This window comes from Zalophus californianus, chromosome 9 (assembly GCF_009762305.2).
Source record: "Zalophus californianus isolate mZalCal1 chromosome 9, mZalCal1.pri.v2, whole genome shotgun sequence".
Taxonomy (NCBI): Eukaryota; Metazoa; Chordata; class Mammalia; order Carnivora; family Otariidae; genus Zalophus; species Zalophus californianus.
In genome coordinates this window covers 82264866-82290166 of record NC_045603.1, presented here as the reverse complement: position 1 = coordinate 82290166, position 25301 = coordinate 82264866, and the positions used below count along the sequence as shown (strand labels likewise).

The following is a 25301-nucleotide window of genomic DNA, read 5'->3' as shown; positions in this document are numbered from 1 at the left end:
AGGACATGCAGAAGATCAAGTATAATCAGGCATTTGAACAAATAATTTTGAGTTAAGGAAAAAATTGTAAAAGTACGGTGCCATTAGATTTAAACAGGCTGTTTGTTAGCATGCTTTTCATGGTGTTTTTACTTACGACATTTCATTAACTTGAGAAAACTAAGCTGAATGTTTATCAAAATGGAGACATTCAAGAGATGGAGGTGCAAAAATGAAATATGATCTACAATGATGTGTAAAGTGTTGTGAAAAAGAGTAAGATATAGAAATGTGATGCTTCAGGAAATATATGATCACATAATGAGTTATTAATTAACAAACAAGGGATTCAAATTAAAGACCAGCATTGAATCAGTTCTACCATATGGTACTACAGAACTGTGGATGAGGCTGTAGAGCATGGACAGTTGGTTGTGCAAGTAAGTAGTATCATAAGCCCTGGATTTATTTAACTGTAAAAATCAATCAGTGCCTTCTTCTTTTTTTAAAAATAATAACCAATGAAAAAAAAATAATAATCAATGTTTTGATTTCAGAGGGTCATTGGATTTTCCTACGACCTTTCAGTCTTCTTAATTATTATGTGTTCAGAGTAATGCACATTTTTATCCACAGGTGGCAGACCTTATCAAAATCAACTTCAATCACATTCAGTATTTTGTTTTGGTGGTGGTTTTTGTTGTTGTTGTTTCTTCCCTTAAACTGCCACCTACATTAAAATGTAAGAGTGTGCTGCTCAGAGTTCTCATTAATGTTGTACAATTTAGATGATAGATTTGTCAACAAAGTGGCTCATTCTCAAAGGCCAGTGAACCCTGTCGGGATAAATGCCTTAAAAATTGTATATTGCAGAGTAATCTTTAATTATAAAGAACTCACTTGACAATTTGCAATATATTGGAATTATTTTCCTTTTTCAAGCAATAAAGAGTTTTACTATCTAGATTAGGGAAAAAATTTAAAGCAAAGAGCTTGCTTATTTGCAAGTAAAAGAGACAGGTGACCAAAAGGCATGTACAAATAGCATTAGATCACAAATTATTAACTAGCTAAATGGTTAAAGCAAATAACTATAAATGCAGTGACATTTTAAAATAATGTTAATACAGAAGGAGATAAGCAAAGCAAAAATAACTGCCATCAATGGTATAACTAACCACTATCCTCAATTTACCTCTAAAAAATCTTGGATTCACAACACCTATGTAAGGTGCTTATTTTTGGTCAATGGAATATAAAATCTGATATTCAATGAAGCCTTTTTGTGGGTATTGTTGATATGTGCAAAAGGATATTTTAACATTACAATGTGTTTTAAAGTATATATAAATAAAATAACCGTAATTTTATAGCTTGAAAACATTTTGCTTCATTTCAATCTAATGGCAATGTCTTAATCCTTCATTACATTTCTTAGAACAAGTAATAGAAAGAATAATTGCTTATTTTACTATCCTATTATTCTTCATTTTCATTTCTTTACAAGTACCTTAAATGGTTTTACCTAATTTCAAAGATGTATCAGTTTAATCTACACTATTTGCAACCATATTTTCCCTCCTAAAATATAATACATACCACTAAAGAAATAAGTAAAAACTATCATAACTATTTGCTGTATTATTTTAATACTTAATTATTATGATTAAATGTATATAATATTTACAGTTTAGCAAATAATAAGACAGCACACAGCTACATAACCATCACCTAGGACATTACAGGCACTCTCCCTTAGATCCAAAGTTCCCCCTAAACCTAAATACTTCCTCCCTCAGCTCAGCTTCTTTCCTTATTCTTAGAAGTTAGGACTCCCTGGCTCTTGTAGTAGTATTCCTTTGCTTTTCAATATTTCAGTATTTCTTTGCTTTTCAATATCTCATTGACTATTCTATAAATTTCCACCTTGATGATAATTATTTCCAATTTTTGGCAAATACAAATATTTCTCATGTGAACATTCTTATACATATTTCCTGATAACACATATGTACATATTTCTCTGGGATATATATCTAAGATTGCTATGCTTGAGCAGGGGATATAAATTTCACCTTTATTAGGTATTATACCCAAAACTGGTTGCTCCAATTGATAGCCCAACCAGCACTGTATAAATGATTATTACTCTGCATCCTTGCCAGTGCTTTGACCTGCTAGCTATTTTAGTTTTCCCCATTCTGAAGCACATATAGTGGGATCTCATTATAAGTTTAATTTGTATTTCCATGAATACTACTGATATTAAGCACTTTTAAATATGTTTGGACATTTGGACATACTATTGGCCATTTGGATTTCTTCTTTTGCCCATTTTCTTATTAGATTGTATGAATTGTTACATTGATTTATAGTTTTTAAAAATCTACTCTGGATATGATCTTTGTCAATGATGTCCTGCAAATTTATTCTACCACTCCATGTCCTGTCTTTTCTCTCTTTTTATGGTGCTTTCTGATAAACAATAAAGTAATGTAGCCTCTAATGTAAAGGATGAAGTCTGGACAATAATGATGTGTCAATTATACATTGTAAAAAAAATAAAAGTACATTCTGGTAGGATATGTTAATAAAGGAGGCTATGAATGTGTTGGGGGGGTACCAGGAGGTATACGAAAAATCTCTGTTCTGTCTGCTCATACTTCTCTGAACCTAAAAGTGCTCTGTAAAAAAATTGCCTATTTAGGGGCGCCTGGGTGGCTCAGTCATTAAGTGTCTGCCTTCGGCTCAGGGTCATGGTCCCAGGGTCCTAGGATCAAGCCCCACATTGGGCTCCCCGCTCCGTGGGAGGCCTGCTTCTCCCTCTCCCACTCTCCCTGCTTGTGTTCCCTCTCTCGCTGTGTCTCTCTCTGTCAAATAAATAGATCTTTAAAAAAAAAAAGTCTTTAAAAATAATGTAGGATGTGTGCTTTCTTCATTTAAGAGATCCTTCTCTACTCCCAAGTCATAAAGTTATTTTCTTAGATTCTCTTAGATTCTTTTTGCCTCTTACACTTAGATTGTGACCAACTGATATTGGTTTTTGTGTGTGGTGTGAGGTAAATTTTGTTTTTTCCATAGATAATCAATTTTCCCAGTACTAAGTATTAAAAAGTCTATTATTTTCTATTGCTTTACAGTACCAACTTTATTGTAAATAAAGTGCCCATATATGCAAGAGTCTGTTTCTGTGTTCTCTAGTCTCACTTATTTGCTTACTTGTCTACCCCTACCACAATACCACGTTTTTTCAATTAACAGTTTTATAATGTCAGCAAGGCAAATACTCCTATCCATTCCTTCTTTTCCAAGAGTGTCTTTACTATTTGTCTTGTTCACTAGAATCAACTTGTCACATTGTCCCCCACCACACACACACACACACACACACACTTAAAAAACTATCCAAATAAATAACAAAGAAACAAAGATAAAACAACCAGCTGACATTTTCTTTGTGATTACACTGTATTTATAAATCAATTTGGTACTGCCGAATTGAGTACAGTACTTACTGTACTTTGGTACAGTAAGGGGCATCTCTACAATATTGGATCTTTTAGACCATGAACATCATTTATTTCAGCCTTGAAAATATTTCTTAAAGTTTCACAATTTTCCACATAGAAATAATACATATCTCTTATTATTAAACATGAGGTAAGGGTGCCGGGGTGGCTCAGTTGGTTAAGCTCAAGTCATGATCCCAGGGTCCTGAGATCAAGCCCACTGTGGGGCTCCCTCCTTAGCAGGGAGCCTGCTTCTCTCTCTATCCTTCCCCGCTCCCTCCCCTGCATGTGTGAGCTCTCTCTCTCTCTCTCTAAAATGAATACAAATCTTAAAAAAAAAAAAACCATGAGGTAAAAAGTGATGCTGATATATAGAAATACAGTTGATTTCTTATATTGTATGCATCAAACTTGCTAAACACTCTTTTTAATTCATTTTATCTGCCAATATGACAGTTGGTTGTTTCTTTTCCAATAATAACTCTATATCTTTATCTTGCCTTACTACATTGGCTAGCATCTCCAGAAAAAATGCTAAATAGCAGGAGTGATAGAAAATATCCTTGTCTTGTTCTTGATCACAAAAGGGAAGTTTCCAACTTTTACTATTATGATTTATATTTGCTATAGGTATTTTATATCACATTAAGGAAATGCTTTCCTATTTTTAGTTTTCTAAAACTTTTTAAAAATTAGAAATAGATGTTGAATGTTATTAAATGCTTTTTCTGTATTAATTGAAATGATCATATGATACTTTTCTTTAATCTGTATTATATAGATTGATTTTTTTACATGTTAGCAAACCTAGAATTTCTATAAAAACCAACTTGGTCATGATTAATGATCCTTTTTAAATATTGCTCATTTTGATTTGGTAATATTTGGTTGATGGTTTTTCCACTTATATTCATGAGAGGAATTTACCTGTAAATGTACTTTTTCATATCATACTTGTCAAGTTTGGTATCAAGGTTGTATGATCTTTATATATAAAGTAAGTTTTTAGGATTATCACATCTTCTAGTTTTTGAAAAAGACTTATGTAAAATTAGACATTTCTTCCTTGAATTTGTCTGTGAAGCCACCTGGGTCTGGAATTTTCTTTATAGGAGGATTTTTTTTTTTATTACTGAACTAAATTGCTTTAATGGTTATAGAACTATTCAGGTTCTCCCTTTCTTTTTGAGTAAATTTTGCTACATTGTATTTTTCTAGGAATTTGACCATTCATCCAATTCTTCATATCTACCAGTGTGAGGCTGGTAACATAAAGTTCATAATATTCATTACTGTCTGTTTAATCTTTACACAACTGTTATGATGTAGCCTTTGTCATTCTTGATGTTGGTTATTTGCCCTTTATCACTTGCTCTCTTGTTTGGTCTCATCAGAGTACTGGAAAATTTATTCATCTTTTGCAACAATCAATTTTGGCTTTCTTGGTCCTCTCCATGTGACTGTTTCCCACTTTGCTAATTATGTTCTTGCTTTAATTGACTTCTTGATTTTATTACTCTGGGTTTATTTTGCTTTTGTTTTTGCTTTTTGGAAATGTCTCCTTATTTTCACTCTTTCTTTTTCCTAGTACATTTATTTAAGATACAATTTTCCCAGGAAGTCCTTGTTATAGGTATTCTATAATTGTTACATGTAAAAAATTCAATTTGGTTAGTTTAAAATATTTAAAATTACTATTGTGATTTCTTTGGAATCTTGAAACTTATTTCTAGCCACATACTTTTTTTATTTGCAACTTGATTTCTAGTGAAACTGGTATGATTCCAGTTCTTTGAAAATGGTTGAGACCTATTTTATGACTCAACATACAATCAATTTTTATAATTTTTCCATGTCTTCTTCAAAATAATGTGAGTTTTGTAGTTGTATGCAAGGCTCTGTATATGCCTATCAGGTCAAGTTTCTTAATCTTGTCTTTCAACTCTATATCCTTACTGATTTTTTCTGTCTACTTTATTCCATCAATTACTAAAAGAAGTGGGTTAGGGCGCCTGGGTGGCTCAGTTTGTTAAGCGACTGCCTTCGGCTCAGGTCATGATCCTGGAGTCCTGGGATCGAGTCCCACATCACGCTCCCTGCTCAGCAGGGAGTCTGCTTCTCCCTCTGAACCTCCCCCCTCTCATGTGCTCTCTCTCTCTCATTCTCTCTCTCAAAGAAATAACATCTTAAAAAAAAAAAAGAAGTGGGTTAAAATGTTATTCTGGGTTTGCTTATTTATCTTTGCTGTTTTGGCAATTTGTACTTAATATATTTTGAGATTATATTATTATGGGCATTTAGATTTTAAATTATTTTATCTTCCTATTGCATTGAAACTTCAGTTATTTACAAAGTGACTCTATTTCTAGTAATGGTTTGGGCTTTAAAGTCTATTTTGTTTAATCAGTGTAGTTACACCAGTGTCCATGTGATAAATATTTGCAGGGTACAGTGTCTTCTATTATTATTTACATTTTACACATGAGGAATCAGTGATTAAGGAACACACCCAACAGTAGACAACCATAAGTGGTACCATCAGGATCTGAATTCAAACAATGTGTCTCCAAAGTCTAAGCCTCTCAACATTATAGTTCTCTTATAAATTCCAAACAGTAAAGTCAGCTTAGGGTCAGGGGGGATATGCTCTCACTCCAATTTCTGCAAAGAATTTCTGATGAATTGCTCTCTAATTTGATTTTTCACTTAGCTTTGAGTTAAATTTTCATTTCTTTAATATTCCCTTAACATTCTACTTTTTTAAAATTTTTTATCACATAAAAAAGGAAACATTCTTAATCCAGAACTGCAATACTTAACCTCTTTCACTCACACACAAGAGAGAGAAATCTTTAAAATTTTGCTCTTTGCCTTTGAAATAGGCATGATTACCAATAACTTTCCCATGCCAGTGCTTGTCCCATGCCATTGAACTGCAACACAGTATTTCAAACTGCCCTAACCTAAAAGAGGCAGGGGGCTGCAATGTGATTAAGATTTCTGAGTGATTGTATGGCTCTACTGAGAAGAAAAGCTTATTGCAACCTGACTTCAGGAAAAGGTCAAAAAGGATGGGTGCTAAGCTGATTCATTTCTTCTTGAATAGACATATTTATTATTTTTAATAGGTAAACCTTTTGGATTCCATACTTCTTATATTTTCAAATTTTAGTATGAAATCATACTTGTTATTTAAAATATTATGTAAGTTGCCTGGGTGGCTCATCTGCCTTTGGTCATGATCCTGGGGTCCTGGGATCGAGTCCCACAGCGGGCTCCCTGTTCAGTGGGGAGTCTGCTTCTCCCTCTACCCCTCCCCCCACTTAGGACCTTTCTCTCTCATTCTTTCTCAAATAAATAAAATCTTTAAAAAAATAAATAAATAAAAATAAATAAATAAATAATTGTATAAACTAGGAAGAAAATTAAAACTGCTCATAATTCCATGATCTAGAGCTAATATTTGATGTACTAACTTTCAGGTATTTTTCTTGTTAATTTGTATGTATTTGTAATACATATTTATAAGTGAGTGTATATTTGTGTGTGCATGTACATGTGTACACACACAAATTTACAAATACAATGTATCTTTAGTGTGGATTCTGTCTTGTTTAATATTACATTATGCATAATTTCATGTGAGTTTAAAAATTCTTTAAAAATATTTTGACTGTATAATACAAATGTACTCAAATTTATCCAACTACTGCTCCATTGCTGGACAGTTTAGTCAATATCAAACTCTTCCCATTATAAATATATGAAAATGAACAAATATATTTATATCAATTTTGTCTCTTTATTATTTCATTAAGTTAGATTCCTGGAAGTGAAACTGTCAAATACTGCTAATTGGTCCCTAATATCCAGTCTCTTATTATTCCACTATAATAACTTTCCCAGATTCATCTCCCAGAATAAAAACTACATTTTCTAGCCTTTTTAAGTATGGCATTGCTGTATTACTATGTTCTAGCCAACGGAATGTAAATGGAAGGGGTGTGAACACTTTTCAGAAGATTTCCTTAAAGGGCGGGAGCATGATCTCCTCCTAGTAATATTTCCTTCCTGTTGCTAGCACATGGACATGATGACTAGAATACCAATTCTGGATATTCTAAAAGACTAGGTAAAAGCCACGTGTTCAGAGTAACAGAGCAAGAGACAAAGGATCTGGGTCCCTGATGACTATGGAACCACCCAACCAGCACTAAACTGCTTACACAGATTTCACAAAGAGAAAATGTAAATTTCCATCTTTTTAAAAACTATTTTGGATTACTTGTAACCAAATGTTTTCCAAACTAGTGAAGTGGAAATGTTGCATAGAATGCTTTGGAAACATTTAAGGCTCATACCAGAGATGGCCAAATCACTTCCTGGAAAGTTGAACAAATATAACCCTTTTCCAACAGTATTGAAAGCACCCATCTCCCCACATTCTTTTTTTTTTTTTTTTAAGATTTTATTTATTTATTTGACAGAGAGAGAGACACAGCGAGAGAGGGAACACAAGCAGGGGGAGTGAGAGAGGGAGAAGCAGGCTTCCCGCGGAGCAGGGAGCCCAATGTGGGGCTCGATCCCACCTGGGATCATGACCTGAGCCGAAGGCAGAGGCCTAACGACTGAGCCACCCAGGCGCCCCTCCCCACATTCTTGTTACATTATCATTCCAAACTGCTTTTTACTGGTTAGATAGTAATGTAGCCTTGCATTTCTTTTATTAGTGTATTGTATTAGAATTGTATTCTTCATTAATTATTTGTTCTTACATTTTATCTTTTTTTAAATTAAGAAGTCAGTGCCTTCTTATAATAACAGCTCTTTACAGGTGACGTTGGCAATATTTATTAGAAGTAGCCCCAGATTTACATTTGCCTTCTAATTGTATTGATATTGGTGTTTTCACTGGTAAAACTACAGAAGTTTCATATTTACAATCATCCATTTGTGGCTTATTCCACTTCTGTTAACATAAAAATCCATTACTCACAATGCTTTCTTCCATATTTTATCATGTCATTTGTCTGTGATATATGAAGTCTTATTTTAAATAATTTAAGGATATAATTTAGGTTTTAACAATTTTTAAAGAAGATAACAACTACGATTGATTCTAAAGGTTTTCACAAAGAAACTTGCATCTTGAAGTTCTAAAAACGTAAGTCATAAGACCTTAAGAGTGGATTAGTGAATAAATAACTTTTAGCTCACTATTCAAAAAAGACCATTTTTCCATAATTCTTTTTAGTAATAAACAAAGAATTCCTTTTCCATCTTACTACTGACAAACTTCTAAACAAAGGATCCCTTACCTCCAACCTGTTCTGCTGTCACCCACATGATAGTCAGTCAACCACTGGAATATAGGAGTCTAGGTCTGTGGTCAAACTTTCAGTTCCTATTCCCAAAGTATAACTTTTTTGAAAAGACAAACAAGCATTTCATAAATGCGCTCACAGACAGATGCCCACTAAATATTTCTGCTAAGCAAATTAGAAAATATCTGTTTGGCCTGAGCAACACTCCATTTTTGTATGTGTTTACAAAAACATACTTAATAGCCTATGGCAGTTTTTGTAAAATGTGTGACCTACCTTTTGTGACCTAAAATAGTTCTTTTGCAACAACAACAAAAAAGCAGGAAGAAATGTTTTAAAAAACATTTTTCAATGGAGAAAAAAAGCTTTCACAACTTCAAGAAAAGTATATCTCATTAAGAAAATGAAAATAAAAGAAATGTTGCTATCATCTGCCAGTTTAGAGACATTACCTTCATAATGAGTTTCCAAATTATAATTACAAATCCAGTTGTCATCTGAATATAAAAGACTATAAACTATAGTTTAATATGTATATGTCATATATTTTACTTATATATTAAAAATAAGAGAAGGCATATAAACTTTCATTTTTGTAAAGCAGCAAATGTAGTAATCGATTTTTCAGAGGTGCATATTATGTATTTTATGAATATACCTTTTTCCTACCCAGTGCAGTGCCAAAATTCTCTGTTCAGTTTTCAGAATCTTGTAAACAGATTCACACAGGAATTGTGTCATCAGCAAGAGGAATGCTAGAAAAAATAAAAGCAGACCCATTAACAGTGCATTGTTCCATTTTAGTAAATGTATCAACATAGAACTTTTGGAAGCAGGAGATTTCCAAAGTTTTTTTTCCAAAGTTTTCAAAATAAATTTCTATATGTAAATTTACATAAATGTATATAAAATATATATGAATATAATAAAGTTATTGTGGGAAAATAGGCATTAATTGGACACTTTGATGCTACCAGAATTATTCTAAAAACATATACACATATAAATTATATTACATGCATATATGCATATATATATATTAATCCCCTCAGAAGTTGTTTGTTTTGTCTGATTTTCATGTAACCATTTTACAGATGCGTTAGGACGGGCAACATTAAGATAAATTCTTAGTTCTTGGAATGATTTATGAGAGATCTTCAGGTGTCCTCATAAGTCCTTGCCTTGATTCTGTTCAAACGTCTGACAGCAACAGTCAGCACGGTAACTGCTGAGTGGGAGCCATTCAGCTATCTCTACGTTCACGTTTCTTGCTATATATGTCTAGGACTGTACTGCCTAGCTCGACTTCAGAAATACTGCTCTTGCCACTTTCATAAGTGCATAAGAGCTCTGGCTTGGTTACCCGTTTCCCCAGGCTGGTAGAAATGGACTCTGCTACTCAGCTGAAATTCCTAAGAATCAGACTTCTGAAAGCAGGGAACCCATATATGGTGGTATAGCCACAGCCTTGGTCCCAGCTCAGATTATTCAGTATTAGTTCAATTCAGGGAGAGCTGAGTAATGCTTCAGTGTTCATTCTTACTACACCATTGATTATTCAGTTTTGATGACAAGATTTATGTATGGCATTTGAGGAGTTTTATGACCATATGGTATCTATCTGGAGCATGATGGGTAGGAGGAGATTTTACTTCATTCCAGTATTAGAACTTTTGCTAATAAACACAGAAATCCAAAAGTCGCCACATTGATGACTTCACATTATTGGGGCGCATGGGTGACTCAGTCAGTTAAGCGTCTGACTCCTGATTTCAGCTCAGGTCATGATCTCAGAGTTCTGCATGGGGCTCTGTGCTCAGTGTGGAGCCTGCTTGAGATTCTCCCTATCTCTCGCTCATACTCCCACTCTGCCCCACCCCCCGCTCTCTCGCTCTCTCTCTCAAAAAAAAAAAAAGGCTCCACATTATTTCATTAGTTTGCTAATTATCCCATTGGAGAGTATTCCAAAATGAAAAAAAGTTATTAAAAATTTTGAACATCAGAAATTATACTGCTGCGGTAAAATAAAGGTTGTCTATAGTCTGCTAATTAAAAAAAAAAAAAACAACTTTTCATTAAAAATGTTACTTAAAAAAGTACCCTAAACTCTACTTTTTTCAATTAAGTGAAATGTCACATCTGACCGAATAAAGAGACTACACAGAATTTACTTAAAAATGAAACAGAAATTTTGCCATATCCTGTATGTTGGCAACACAGAAATATACAGGTGGTAATTTTACCCACAAGAGGGAGCCTGTATTTTTACATTTTTGTCACAGAACTTGAAAAACTTGAAATAAAATATAAAATTCTAAAAATGTTTATTGATACCATATTCTTTACATCAGGTCAATTTTTGAGAAAGTCAAACTTTAGTTGGCATAATTTTATTCAGCCTTAACATACAGTATATCAGATGATTGGAAACATAATTAGAATTTTAAAAAATTTCCCACCTATATTATAATTTTTTTTCATACATTAAGAAGGAAAATGTAACTGCCAAAGCAGCCTAAGAGAAAATTCCTTTTAGGTGGTAGTAACATTAGTTGGGATAAATTGACTAGAATTATTATGAGTGCTCTGTACATAGAAGTGAAATGATATTTCAGTCATCCTTTTATCAGAAAAGAGGCTTGTGTAAACCAATAATTTTCTATGCATTTGTAGGACAGGAAACACCCTATTTAAAAAATTCCTGTCATGGCCATTCTCACAAATATTACTCAAAACTTGCCTAAGAAAGGATATAACTGGCATGACACTACCATGAACTCTCCTTTCTTAGAGTTGAGAATAAAAATTTTTTCTTTAAAAAAAATATAAGCTTTATTCCCTCGTATTCTATGATCTCCCTAAGCAGTATCAGAAATTACTATGACTTTCCAAATAAATATCCTCTAGGTTTTGTAAAAATAAAACGCATTCATCAACTTAAAAACTACCTTATAAAAACAAATTGGAGCAGCTCTTAACAACCCAAAATGATCTGCTCTATCACATTCAGAGACAGTAATAATCCAGCTGAAATCTGTTTTGTGATCCGTCATAAACTGCAAGGAAGACAGATGCCAAACTGTCCCTCTCCCCCAGAGTCCTCAGCTACTCCACCATGTTAAATAATGGGGCAGGGAGCCGAAGAAGGGGTTAATCACTACTGCTGTGCTTCCTTCTGGAATTCCAACCTACCCATTAAATCATTGTTTTTTTCTCCCATGAGGGACTGTGAATCTAATGGACCTAAAATCAATACCTTATAAATGACATAAAAAATATATTCATTTTATGGACTAATGTACCCTAGTGTCTGAATCCTATTTACACCCTCTACTTTAAAAAGGAACAACAGACCCATTTCTGCCAGTAAAAGGTTACTCAGTCACTCTGGTGACATGCTGCAGAATGCACTGTCATACTAAAGTGCAGCAGGAGGGAAAGATTGGTGGCTGCAAACCTGCTATTGTAGAAACTTTAAACCTGGTGGGGCGAGCTTGTGTTAAGAAACACAATCAGGGAGGGGCATGCAGGTCGCTTCCTAGAGCTCGCCATGTTCTGAGGTGCTTGTGCAGGTCTCTGTTCGTTACCGTGTTTCATAACTTACATAAAATTTTGAGTGCATCTACTAATACATAATATTAAAAAAACATAACTTTCATTTAATAGTGAATTCTATAATGATTGAAAAAACTGGATAAAAAATCCTGAAAGGCAGAAATGCTCATAATATACCAAAGGGATATTAGCCAAGTAAACGTAGTGTGAGATTACACCGCATTAAACCACAGTCATAGACCAGCTCTGGTGAGACCCAGGGCATTTCCTCTATCAGATGCAGTAGGAAAACAACCAAAAAAGATACGTGACTATTTGTTGGGGTTTTTTTATGTATTAAGAAAATATATATATACTGATGAGAAGGTTTTATATTTACAGAATAGTCTTTAATGCAAAGGACCCACATACTTGCTTCAAATGCCCTTTTTATCACTTACAAAGTTCTCATGTTTAGCTTAACAACAAAAAAAACCCTCAATTTACAATCTATTAGTAACTTTATTTAGAGATATATTCTTCTACTTTTAGTATTTTTAAAGACATCAAATACAGAGCAACCCTGAAAAACGCAAAAATATCTACAGTGCAAAGATAAAAGTATGGCCAAAAAAAAGGAAGAAGAAAGCTATTAACTAAAGGAAGATCTATTTTCCTGGAAAAAAAAAATACAAACAAACCATCGTTTGACTTACTCTTTGTTTCAATAGGTACAAATCAAAATAGTCAGAGAATAATGAACAGGAAAAGCAACTTGAAAACAGATACTTCTTGAGATAATTCTAGCAACAGGTCAGCCTGAGATTCCCTGTTCAGTTTTACTGGCTTAAAATCCATATAGTTATAAAATTACAGATTGAAATAAAAAAAAAAAAAACTGTTGTTCTTTATTCCAATTGCCAACCAGAGCCATTTATCCCCTATTAGATAAAGTATAATAGACTCTACCGAAAGGGTCATTGGCCTTCCATTTAATGATATTGCCAGCCCCAATCTGCATTTTCCCGGCAATGTCCCTCAACACAGAATAAATGGCTGATCTCTTCACAATAACAGCTGATTTCTATTTATTAAGCTAAAAAGGTCACCATTTTCTACGGCTGGGCCGCCCTGCACTATTGATAATTTTATGCATAAACAAATGGCAAATTTGTGCCACATAAATATGCATTAGCAATTACTTTTTCCTCCGGCAACGCTCACCGCATGCAAATGTGTACCTCGAAGGGCCTGGTAGCTTTTGTTTTAGCTCTTGAACAGTGAAACAAAAGAGCACAATAAACAATTTTAAAATTGCCAATCAATAAGCAATGCAAATGCAAAGGTAAATGGCAAGAAACTTGCTTAGAAACAACAAAACAAAAAGTGAGGTGGCGGGGGTTGGTGGAAGGATTTTCTTTTTTATATTATTTCATTTCTTTTTCTTCCATAGTGAAAAGGCTAAAGTACTCTTGACACAGAACAGCTAGCAAAGCTGGTGTTAAAGCAGATGCCAGATGGGGAAAGTGGAAAATATACACATGTTGAGTAAACACACACATACACACATACACCCCAAAAGGGGGTGTGGAAAAGCTGTGTTCCGATGTGATTTCAAATGCATCACCTATTCAAATTTCTGATTTTTCAATTTCAGAGATTCGGGGAATTTTAAAACTGGGAGGAGCTATAGAGATACATAGCCAAATCTTAATTCCACTGCACTGGGCTATGTTGTTTCCTAATATCATCTTCCTCAGACAAAGGGAATATGCATGATCAATAAGTAGGATTTTTTAGGAACATGAGAAAAAGGAATAACTGAGGAATATATAAACAAGAGATCAAAACATCTACATGCCCTGTAGATGTTTAAGATTAAAAACAAAACAGCAAAAAAACCTATCTCAGAACAGCTCAAGACTATTTATCAGGGCATCAGGATAGAGATAAGGGGCTAATAAGGTGAGAGGCAACAGTGTTAAGAGAGCCTAGGAAAAGAAGTATGTATTACCTAATTTAAATATGAAAACAAATGATAACTCAAAAAATGTCTGCATTTTTAAATAAAAAAAATGAACTTCAATAAGATTTTTTTAGTGCTATCTCTCATGCACTGTTCTAAGTGCTTTACACACTTAGATCCACTATGCTTGATCCTCACAGAAACTTCTATAGGTTGGTACATTTCATAGCATGGAGGAACAAACAGAAAGGTTAGAAAGCCTGACCTGTTACTTAAGGCAGTGCTAGCTCTGGGTTTTGGACCCAGTCTGAGGCCAGCACCTGCAAGCTTCACTACTGCTTAAGACTGGCCATCTGCTCCTTAAAACCCATCCATTTTGACCTGATTGGAAAATGGCTTTCTCAGTGTATAGGTGGCTCTGCTTTGTACAAGTAAGTCAAATTGTATTTTAAAAAAATTTAAAATTGGGACTTAATGTAAGTTTCTTTAACCTAGTTGTTAAAATACCTTAGCTTCTATAAAATGCACAATTTGTATATTAGTATGAAGGCATATTAATACATGTACACTGAGAACATGCCATTGTTTTAATCATTTGGGGACAGAAGCACACTTTCTGATCCCCATCTTGATCTTTATATAATTAAAGGTTTTAGTATTATACAAAGGATTAATACATATTAATAAGAAAGTAGTAAAGATAAATAAATATTCTTGGCATAAATGCAAATAGCAAACCTGAACATCTAAAGTTAGCATGTAGCCCTGTTGGGCTCAGAGCCAAGATATTCTTCAAGGGGGCCTCTTAGAATCCTGATATGGATACTAAAAGTCAGAATTCTTTAGAGAAGACCATGAAACTTCTCCTGGCAATACTGTCCCCCTGATAATATCAGAGTTGGAAGATCAGGCCTGTTGCTAGCACATTGAGTGCCTTTGTGTAAATAAGAGATAGATGTCCCCTTAGGTGAGCCATTCAGAAAATGCATTACCTACACAACCATACAGCAGGCCCTGAAAGAGACTTTATAGTTTTCTTGGTTAGAAAAGTGTTATTTCTAGTTTTAAAACCCAGCTTCTTTAGAAACTTTTGAGAACCACGTACCTATTTATTAACACAAAATCAGTACAGATAGACTCCAATATGATAGTAATATCTTATATGTTAATTCTAATAACTACATAACTAGTGTACATCCATTTTGCTTTGTTTTAAGTTTCAGTCTTCATGGCTGAACATATAAAAACTTGAGTATGGTTTTTCTTATTATCAAATACATGCAATAAATGTGTGCCAAATACTATTACTATGTAATAGGTCAAAGTTCTAATCATCATCATTTCCCTTTACCTCTCTATGCAAGGTAAAGATTTCAATTGGTATGTTATATGGACATTGCACTATCCAAAGGCTCAGTGTGGCACAGGCTGGGTCAAATAATCAAACTGTGTGTCCCAATCCCACTTTTAGAGCAACAAAATTAGGTTTAGATAGAGGATACATTTGAGGGGTTCAGAAAATCAAAGTGAGCAACAGGCAGTTCTAGCTAGGACTCTGTGTGGATGGCAGGAAGAAAGTCATTGCCTCATCAGTCCTGGGTGAGGGTCTGCCAGTCTCTTTGCTTTAGATCCTTTCTTTGCCTGTCTCCTGCCCTGCTGATCTTGACGTGGGCTAACCTCAGTGGGACAAGTTTCCCAGACTCCCCTGGCAGTTGGCTTCCAGGTGAGTTCAGCTTCTGGGAGGAGACTGGAACATGAACTAAGGGGTGGGGGACACCATGGTGCACATGTACATGGGTGCATGTGTGCATGAACGTGTGTGTGTACGAGAGTTAATGTGCCTTGGACTTTCTTTCTCCTTCATTTACATTTTTAAAAACATTTTATATAGACATTTACATATTCAAAATAGAGACACAAGGAAAACAAACCCCCATCAACCAACTTCAAGTTTCAACACTGATCAACTTTCTGCTGTTTGAAGTTCTTCCCCTCTTCCTCTGTTTTACCAGGTATCTCAGGCAGGAGCCCCATCTCCAACTGGCTCCATGTCCTGCCAGACAGCTCCCCATGGTTTCAGCCTCCCTCCAGCAACCTTGGTAACCCTGCCTCCTGTTTTTGTCTTCAGCATAAGGGTGGTAGTAACTTCTTGCTGAACTCTAGGTTGCTTTTACAATTTATCATCGTAAGTGTGTAACAATTTTTCAACATTACATGCCCCTTTTTAAAATAGTCACAGTGGTTCCTGTCTTCTTGCTTGGACCCTGACCATACAGAGTGCTGACTTTATTTTACTTTTTATCACCTACTGGCAGAACCATTATCCTTTATTCATAGTGCCCTTGAAGCAGGTCAAGGCTACCCAAAGTATAGGACCTTTTCAATAGCATGCTGGTCCAGTATTTGCCATGCCTGAATTATGGCCCCCTATATGTAATATTCATAATGTACTCATGTACCAGACAAGCTATTCATATTCCATACCTTCTGTCAATTACTTATTGATATCCTGTTCTTTTTTTGACTTGTCTGAATCTATGGGCCAATGAAAGCAACAGAGATCTACTATTGCTCCTGGAAATTCTACCCACTGCCTAACATCATAGGAATCTGCCTAAGCTATTTTAAGGAGGTAGCTCAACCTGTCATGAAAATACATTTTTCCAATGGTAGATGGCAGAGACTAGTTAACCAAGTTTATGTCTTAGACAAGACATGTTTAACATACAGGCATTTGTTTATTCATAACAAAACATGACCTTCTGATGTTAGGAATGAAGACAAATGCATGTGTGCACACACACACACACACATTCACACACACCATAAAAATGACTGATGTTAGATGGCTCTTACAAAATTACACTTTGAAAAATTATGGGACTATGAATCAAACATATAGATTAAATTTCTCTGAAACAGACATGTGCTTAATAATTAATGGGAAAGGATACAAATAATATTTATGATTTTAACTTACCCAAAACACTTGAATAATTATGCAGTAATCATATAGCTTGATGAAGATTTGCTTATCAAATGTGAACTCTAATCTGTGAGGAAATTTTAAAATATATAAAAAGATCTTAAAATTGAAATGATGGACTCAAACCAAGCTGCACTTTAACTTACTTTAATATAAAGTCTTGTTATAAAACTATCCAGACTAAAGAGAGTTCACAATACTTGGTAATTTTTAGTGGCAGCAATCCCGACGCAAGCAAAGAACAAGAGGCGGCAGTGGAAAAAAGAAAACATGGTTAGTAAGTGCAGAGTGCCCAAATCAAAGTTAGGTAAAGCCCCAGTGACGAAGGATGAGATGATTACTTGAGATAGCGGTTCAGAACCGGTTTCTATCCCAGAGGTAGGGGAATGTATAAGTACTCAACACCCAGAAAAAGTCAACCATAAATATAGTGGCTGTGACAAGTGTGCTAAGTCAGGTACATTTAGGAGATGATACATTCAGGCTGAAAGATCAAATTTAGGAGTAGGAGAGGGGGGTTGATCATTAAGTACAAGAAGAGATTTGAAGGGCTGTCATTTGGAAACTGTGGACTGAATATATTGTCTCATGGTCCAAACAAAAGAACAAGGTGTTGTTTTGGGGTTTTGGTTTCTCAGCAGGGTTATGGAGAGGTAGATTTCAGTGCATTGTGAAAAATAACTTTTTTTAAAAAAAGAATTGCCCAACAATAGGATTAGTTGGAGCAAAGCCAAATAAATGACTTAGGATTTATGTAAGGGCTTTGGATTTAGACAGAATGGGTCACTTTCTGGCTTTGCTACTTGCTATCCAAGTGATCTTGGACACAGTTGCATAGCTTATGTAGCCTTCCATTTCCTCATCTGCAAAATTGTCCAAATATATTCTATACTGAGGAAAGGTAGAAGATCAAGCAGACACTGAAGGGCCATCTGTCAGAGGTCCAAGAACAAGATTTCTGAACTAAATAGTACATTGGATCATGGAGCTTTTAAGATCCATTCTAATCTGAGACTAAGTTATTCTATTTCTCAAAGATCAGGCATATATTTTTACATAATTCCAGGCAAGGAAGGTCAGCACTAAATATTTAACAGGGGAGAAAAGTTTGTGGCAATTCTTCATTATTAAAAAGGTTTAGCATCAGGTAAAGGATATTCATTTTTGACCAAAAAAGATAAAGCTATTATATAATAAAGCTATTACAAAAATCCACAATGGATTTTTAGTTAATAAAAGGCACATAACATCATAAATCAGATACAAGTTTACTTAAATCAGCAATATCTCTTTTTTAACAAATTTACAAGATTCACTGTATTTTCTCCTTTTTAAAGTCTCTAGTTACTTAATTTATAGATACTCCCTGGTTACTGAGGAAACATAAACAAAGTACTTATGATTTTTGAACACTGAGTGCTACTTCCTTGCTGCTGTCAGCCAAGTCTTTCCACTACTCCTTCAACCGCGCCTTCTGTCCCAGCCCTTCAAGCACATGGCAACCAAGAACACAGAAAAGTGAGCTAAGCAGGACTAAAGGGCATCGTCAAAAGAAGTGATTCTCAAATCCTTTTTGCAGTGCCCTGGGGTTCCTCTGGTTATTTCAAGGAATGCTCTAAAATTTTCGAGAAATTCTTAAAACAAAGTGATTTTTATTTTTTCTTATCCTAACAATTATAGAGATCTTTACCCTTTTCAAGGCATTTTCACCCACACTATCTGATTTGATTCTCACAGCAGTTTTCCAAGGTAGGTATGACAGGGGATGATCTCTCTCTTACAGATGAAAAACAAACTCAGACAAATTATGACTTGTCCCCATATCACAAAACAACAAAGCAGCAGAAAAAGGCAAGAACCCAAGTCCAGTCTTCTTTCCTGTCCACCGTGCTCTGGAACAGATCACATGCAGTACTTTAGGAATTGGCAGAGAGGTCATTTTGAAATCCCTCAAACTAGGGAAGCCTAAATTTACTTCGGAAGCGGTGAATGTCTATCAGGCTTATGCTATACTCTCTATTTACCTTCTCATTCATTGATTGAATATTCCCACTTTTAAAACTGGGACTAGCACACTGGTTCTCAATGGAGGGTGATTTTGCCCCCTAGGGAATGTTCTGCACTGCACTGTCTGAAGACATTTTTAACTGGGACCCTGGGGGGTGGGAGAGGTGCAGGGGTGGAAGGGTGGCTACTACGAGCATCTAAAGGGTAGAGGCCAGGGATGCTTCTGAACATCCTACAGTGCGCAGACTAGCTCCCTACAACAAAGAATTATCCAGCCCAAAACGTAAATAGTGTCGAGGTTGAGAAACCCTGGATTAGCAGTATTTTTATTTAAGCCATCTGTTTTTGTCTCTTATTTTTGTTACATAATCATAATAATGCTTTCAGAACATAACATTTGCTGAGTACTAATGACTGGTTTGGTGCAAGGCTATAAGCTCTTGGGTAGTCACTAATTCCACAAAATGCCCTGTGCCTTAATCTTTGCTGTTTGACAATACATTGAACAGTGGTTCAAGTGACAAAGGTCACCATTACTGAGATAAATGGATCATAAAATAATTTGCCATGGTATTTATAACACTTGGCTTATAAGAATGTTGAAAATAAAGTGATGCAAATGGGGAAAGTCAGAAGCATACATTTTGATAATATGAAATCAAAATGAAAATTTATTTGAGTTAAGGGAATAACCTTTGACTTTCCTGTTATGTATAGCATACACCAAAAACTCACAACAATGCACATTCAATCTTAAAAATAAATCTGGTTATCTTTGTATGTGGCAAATTATTTTAATAAGCATTATTATAATTAGTAATGTCCTCCTTGCAGAAAAAGCTGTCAATTTTTGTCCTTGCCCTATTCACATTCTTCACTAAAGCCAGAGTTCTCCACTCTGTTTCCTATTAGACAGGGTCCCAGGTGCTATCTCTGGACTGATGGACTGAGTGCCAGTCCTTTTTTTTTTTTTTTTTAGTAAGCTCTATGCCCAACACGGGGCTTGAACTCATGACCCCGAGATCAAGAGTTACACGCTCTCCTGACTGAGCCAGCCATGCACCCCAAGTTCCATTCTTAATTAGAGCCAAATAAAAAACCTGATTCTAGGGTAGCAAATTCCTTCCATCACAAAAATGCCATATGGTATCTCCTATGTGGTATCTTGTTTCCTTACTCTTTACCTTTTGGTGTTCTCAAGTATGTTATCACTCTGAATAATGAATTAGGGATTTAGAGACTTAAACTTTTTTTAGTTCACATATCCCTTTAAGGAATCTGACAAAAGTTGCAAATCCACTCTGTAGAAATACAAATTTCCATGCTGAGAGACCATTCCCTGTGGGTCTCTGTCTCTAGTGTTTCTTTTTTTTTTTTATTTTTTATTGTTATGTTAATCACCATATATTACATCATTTGTTTTCGATGTAGTGTTCCATGATTCATTATTTGTTCATAACACCCAGTGCTCCATGCAGAATGTGCCCTCTTTAATACCCATCACCAGGCTAACCCATCCCCCTACGCTCCTCCCCTCTAGAACCCTCAGTTTGTTTTTCAGAGTCCATCATCTCTCATGGTTCGTCTCCCCCTCTGACTTACTCCCCTTCATTCTTCCTCTCCTGCTATCTTCTTCTTTTTCTTTTTCTTAAACTATGTTGCGTTATTTGTTTCAGAGTGAAGGCACCAACTGCCTTTCTTTGGGGCTACCTTTTCAAGAATATTTGTATAGAGAAAATCAAAGTTGGTGTCTCCCTCCAGAACTAGGGTAGGTATGTTTACTGTCCAGTGTAATAAGGATAATGTCTCACTTAGTGGCAAAGGTTAGGCTGCTTCCAGCCTGATATAAAAGAGTCAGGTTCCCTAAGCTCAGGTTATCCACCCCCCCCAACCAAGTGTTGGTATCCCCAGGCTGTCTTTGAATCACCATTTGGGAATTAGGGCTTAAAGAACTGGTACAAATGCTAATCTTCTGGTTACTACAATTGCTGTGGGTGATAAACTGTACTTTGTCACTGATCCAAGATCTTCTGTCTTCTATCATAATGCCACCTAACTGTGGCAGGTAAGCTGATGTACTAGCTTGCAAATAGGGTAAAAATTTCAGGCCTGTCATAGTTCTTAATGCACACAAACAATAAGCATTTTAACAGGTGGCCATTCTGTACCCATATCCAAAATCAGAAGGCTAAAAGTATCTTTTTATTTCTTAGTCAGTAAACAGAATGGAATAATTAGATTCTAATATGTGAAAGAACCTTAAAAATCATGCAGTACGATGTGGATTTTATTTTAGCAGAAATCGGTGGGGGAGACGAATAATAGTAGAAATAGCATTAACTGAGTGCTTGCTATATGCTGCAAGCACTTTGTTAGGAGCTTAAAAAACAACACTTCAGTTTATTCTGATAATAACACTGATGAGGCAGCCGTTATTATCCTCATTCCACAGAAGGAAACAAAGCCCTATGTAAATTAAGTAATTTGACCAAGTGTACATAATCAGTCAATGTTGGAGCCAAGATCTAGGATATGAACCTGGCTTGTGTCCTTAATCACCTTTCTTTTCTGCGTCCCACTCTAAGCTACATGGTGGTGGCAAAAAGACATGACCCTTGCCCCTGAGAGGCACATGCCTTAAAGAGAGAGAGAAATTAATAACCAGACAGCTATAATAGAATGGCTTAAGAGCTTTGAGGGAGTATGCACAAAGGAGGCACCCAGCTCCCCTAGGAGTAAGCAATAGTTTCCCAAACAAAAGAATGACTGAGAGAAATCCTGAAGGATGGTTAGGAGTAGACCAGGTGAAGAAGTAGGGGAATCCATTTCTTGATTTTATCTGTGAGGAAACAGAAGCCTAGACGCAAGGCCAAAGTCACACAGATGCTTTGAAAAACAGGATTGCAGTCTGATGGCTGATGAATGTTCACTATCTTTTGCTGTCCTCAAAGATTATTTCTCACTTTTTATCAGGAAATAGGCAATGTTCAGGATTATCTACTTTTTATGCTGTTGTTATCCTTCTTTTATTATTTTTTTTAAAATATGAAGTTGATAGGCTTTGGATATTCAAGGAAATAATATATGAACACAGTGTATTAAGGGTATCTCTTTGCTAAAATGGCTATAAAACATCACAAAATGTTCGAAGGGTTAATAAATCACTTGGAAATTTAAATGTCATTTTCTATTAGATTTTATTGAAGGACTTATCATGATTATAGACAAAGTTCCAACAAGGTCAACATCAATGTTCCAAAGACATGAGCAGGTAAGCTAAAGAGAGATCAAATAAATTGTTTAAATGTTACAGCATAGGTAGTTCTCACGAATGTCTCTGCAACCAGTCTAACTTCCATTAACATAGTTAGAAACTCTCTGATATGAAGAAAATTACTATAACTTCAGATATTACTCTAAGGGGCTATTGCTATAGAATAGAAATGAAGAGATGTAGATAAATCTGCTAATGTTCATCTTATTCACATAAAGTGTGCATATAGGAACAGAAAACAGAAGCAAGAAATGCAAGGAAATCATGCTCAAGAAAAAGATTTGAGTCCAGTTGTGACACCTTCTAAATTACAGGTATAGTACAGTCACATAGATTTTGGTAGAGATTCAGTATGGTTTGGTAGACATTCAGAATTGGGAAGTGACATAAAAAGGACTGCATTTATCCAAAAAGCAAAATATTACCACAATATTCCTGGTTGGCCAGATGCTGACGAGTTAGGACCGTAACATCACCACCACCAGACCACCACCATCACCAGCACTCATAGGCTCACTATATGAAAGGTACTACTATGATCAACGGTTGCTGGGGAAAACAGAGATGCATAGTCTGTGAATATGCCCTGTAGCTATCAGTGGTCTAGTGGAGGTGGGGGTGGCCAGAACAGACAGCTACATAAAAGAACAACTGTTCACCCAACCAACATTTAGGGAGTGCCTCCTTTAAGCCTGTGATAGGCTGACAACTAAAGAAATCCAAGTGGAAGGGGCACATGAGGCATGGAACTAAGGAGAAGAGGTGCTAAGAGCTTCTTGCATTTCAAATACAGCTATTTCCAGTCCTTACCTGAGCCAGATGTGAGCAATGGGGGCAAGTTACCAAGATCAATGACAGTCCGGGATCAGAATCACTGACATCAATATTATCAGTATTATTCAATCTCATCAAACCGAGGGATTGTTTTAGGAGTGAGTGAAAAAACTGGATCTTGTTTAACAGCATTTGACTAAAAAGGAAAATAGTGCTTGAGGCTAATTACTTACAAACCCACCTAGAGGTGCACAAATAAAATTTTGACTGGGATTTAAAAAATAAATACTCAGCATCACACTTAGGATACTCTATTAATTCAAACAAATCCCTAGTCATGTGACAAATGCTTTTCAATATTTAAAAAAGATCTGAAAATATGGTTTATTCTTCACAGTTTTAAACCCATATAAGGACCATTAGATACATGGCATTTATCCAACTGTTGCAAAATGTGTCCTCATTCGGGGAGGATACAAGTTTTGTAAGGCCTGAAACTTATATGATTTAGGATGCCCTCTTTAAAGAAATACAGAATTATGACCTACTCATATCAGCCATAATTTCATAGAGAGAATTTTATGTATAGAGTAGAATTATGCACAGAGAGAATGGTTTTAGGGAGACTTAGAGATACAAGACAAAGATATTTTAATCTTTCCAGTGGTATAGTTGATAGAATTTAGTTGTTGTCCTTGTTGTTAGAGACAGTTGAGGAAAAAAATCCTGTCATCTTTCCAATGTGTTTTTGGTAAAGTAATGTAAAATTTTCAGACCATATCAAATTTTGGAAAACCTTTCTCAAGTTTCTTATGAGATACAGGATTTGGAAGAATTTTCCAGAGGCTACCTTCTGGTTCTATCCATTCAAACCCAGTTTTTCTTCCACTAGCTACATGATTTCAGTGTCTAGTGACACAGGAGAAACTTCCTGTTACACTGTGGTGAGGCAGCAACAGGATCATTCCTAGGAGCCATGCCCATTCTGCACAGCTACTAATCATAGAACCATAGATGGAAATGAGTGTGGAGGGTATACATGAATCCCACTCAACTAAACTCAGTGTATCTCCAAGTTAATGTCCCTTTATATGATCCCTCAAATGCCCATGCCACTCTAACACCACAGGTAAAGGTGAAAAGTGATAGAGGGGAAGCTACAATATAAACAGGGATACTAATCACTTTTGCAAATTTAATGAAAACATATGCCCATGCGATCACCGTATTAGGACTCAACCAGAGCCACGGAATGAATTTAAGTTTCACTTGCTTCAAGGCAGCTCTGCCTCTGGTCTTCATCAAAGCATTTTCATTTTTGTGACCTCAAATATCAGGTGGTTATACACTGGCCTTCGGTTAAATCAGTTAACACGAACTATTACGTGCTTAAATCTTTTGCAACAATTCTTGAAAACTTACATGGCTATGGCTGTATCTACAAAATGCATCTTCAGCATCCTGTGCAAATACCCCTGGACACACCATCAGAGATGGAAGAAGGGTATGAATATCTGGAGGACTGTGAAGTGGTACAAATATTAAAACAATGACAAACCAAAAAAAAAAAAAAAAAAAGGAGGGAAAGGAGAAGAAACTTCATGGATTGTGTACTTTAGAGACATACATTAATATTCCAGAAGGCAGGCATTTGTATATCAAAATTGGCACTAGCAGGACTGTACTGATTTTCTACTTTCATTCTAATTTTTTTTAAGCCAAGGAGAGTCATACCACCACACTGCTGACACAGCATATCGATCCCGCTTCCTGAAAATTGAATTACACTTTTCTACTTCACTATTAGAGCCGGGTTGTGTATGTAAGTTCTTTAACATTTCTCTTCCCCAAATGGCATAAATTATCACGTCTAGCTTATCTCTTGTGATTGTCTTCTAAGTGTCTAGTGAAATAAATCACCATGACAGAACAATAAATAGGAACGGAA

The 25301-nt window shown here is 35.5% G+C and overlaps 1 protein-coding gene across 13 annotated transcripts in view; it reads right to left on the bottom strand.

The window, feature by feature from the left end:
• SOX5 (SRY-box transcription factor 5) overlaps window positions 1–25301 on the bottom strand; it is a 1040220-nt gene that overhangs the window by 728286 nt on the left and 286633 nt on the right. For 10 of the 13 annotated variants that reach the window (XM_027594377.1, XM_035729355.1, XM_027594379.1 and 7 more), the window contains one exon: window positions 9471–9567. The exons of 1 other annotated variant lie outside the window; for it this stretch is intronic. The gene's annotated coding sequence lies outside the window, so the exon portion shown is untranslated. Of the gene's footprint in view, window positions 1–9470; window positions 9568–17292; window positions 17338–25301 lie in introns of those variants that run through there. 2 more of the 13 variants (XM_027594386.1, XM_027594382.1) reach the window with 2 other exon arrangements.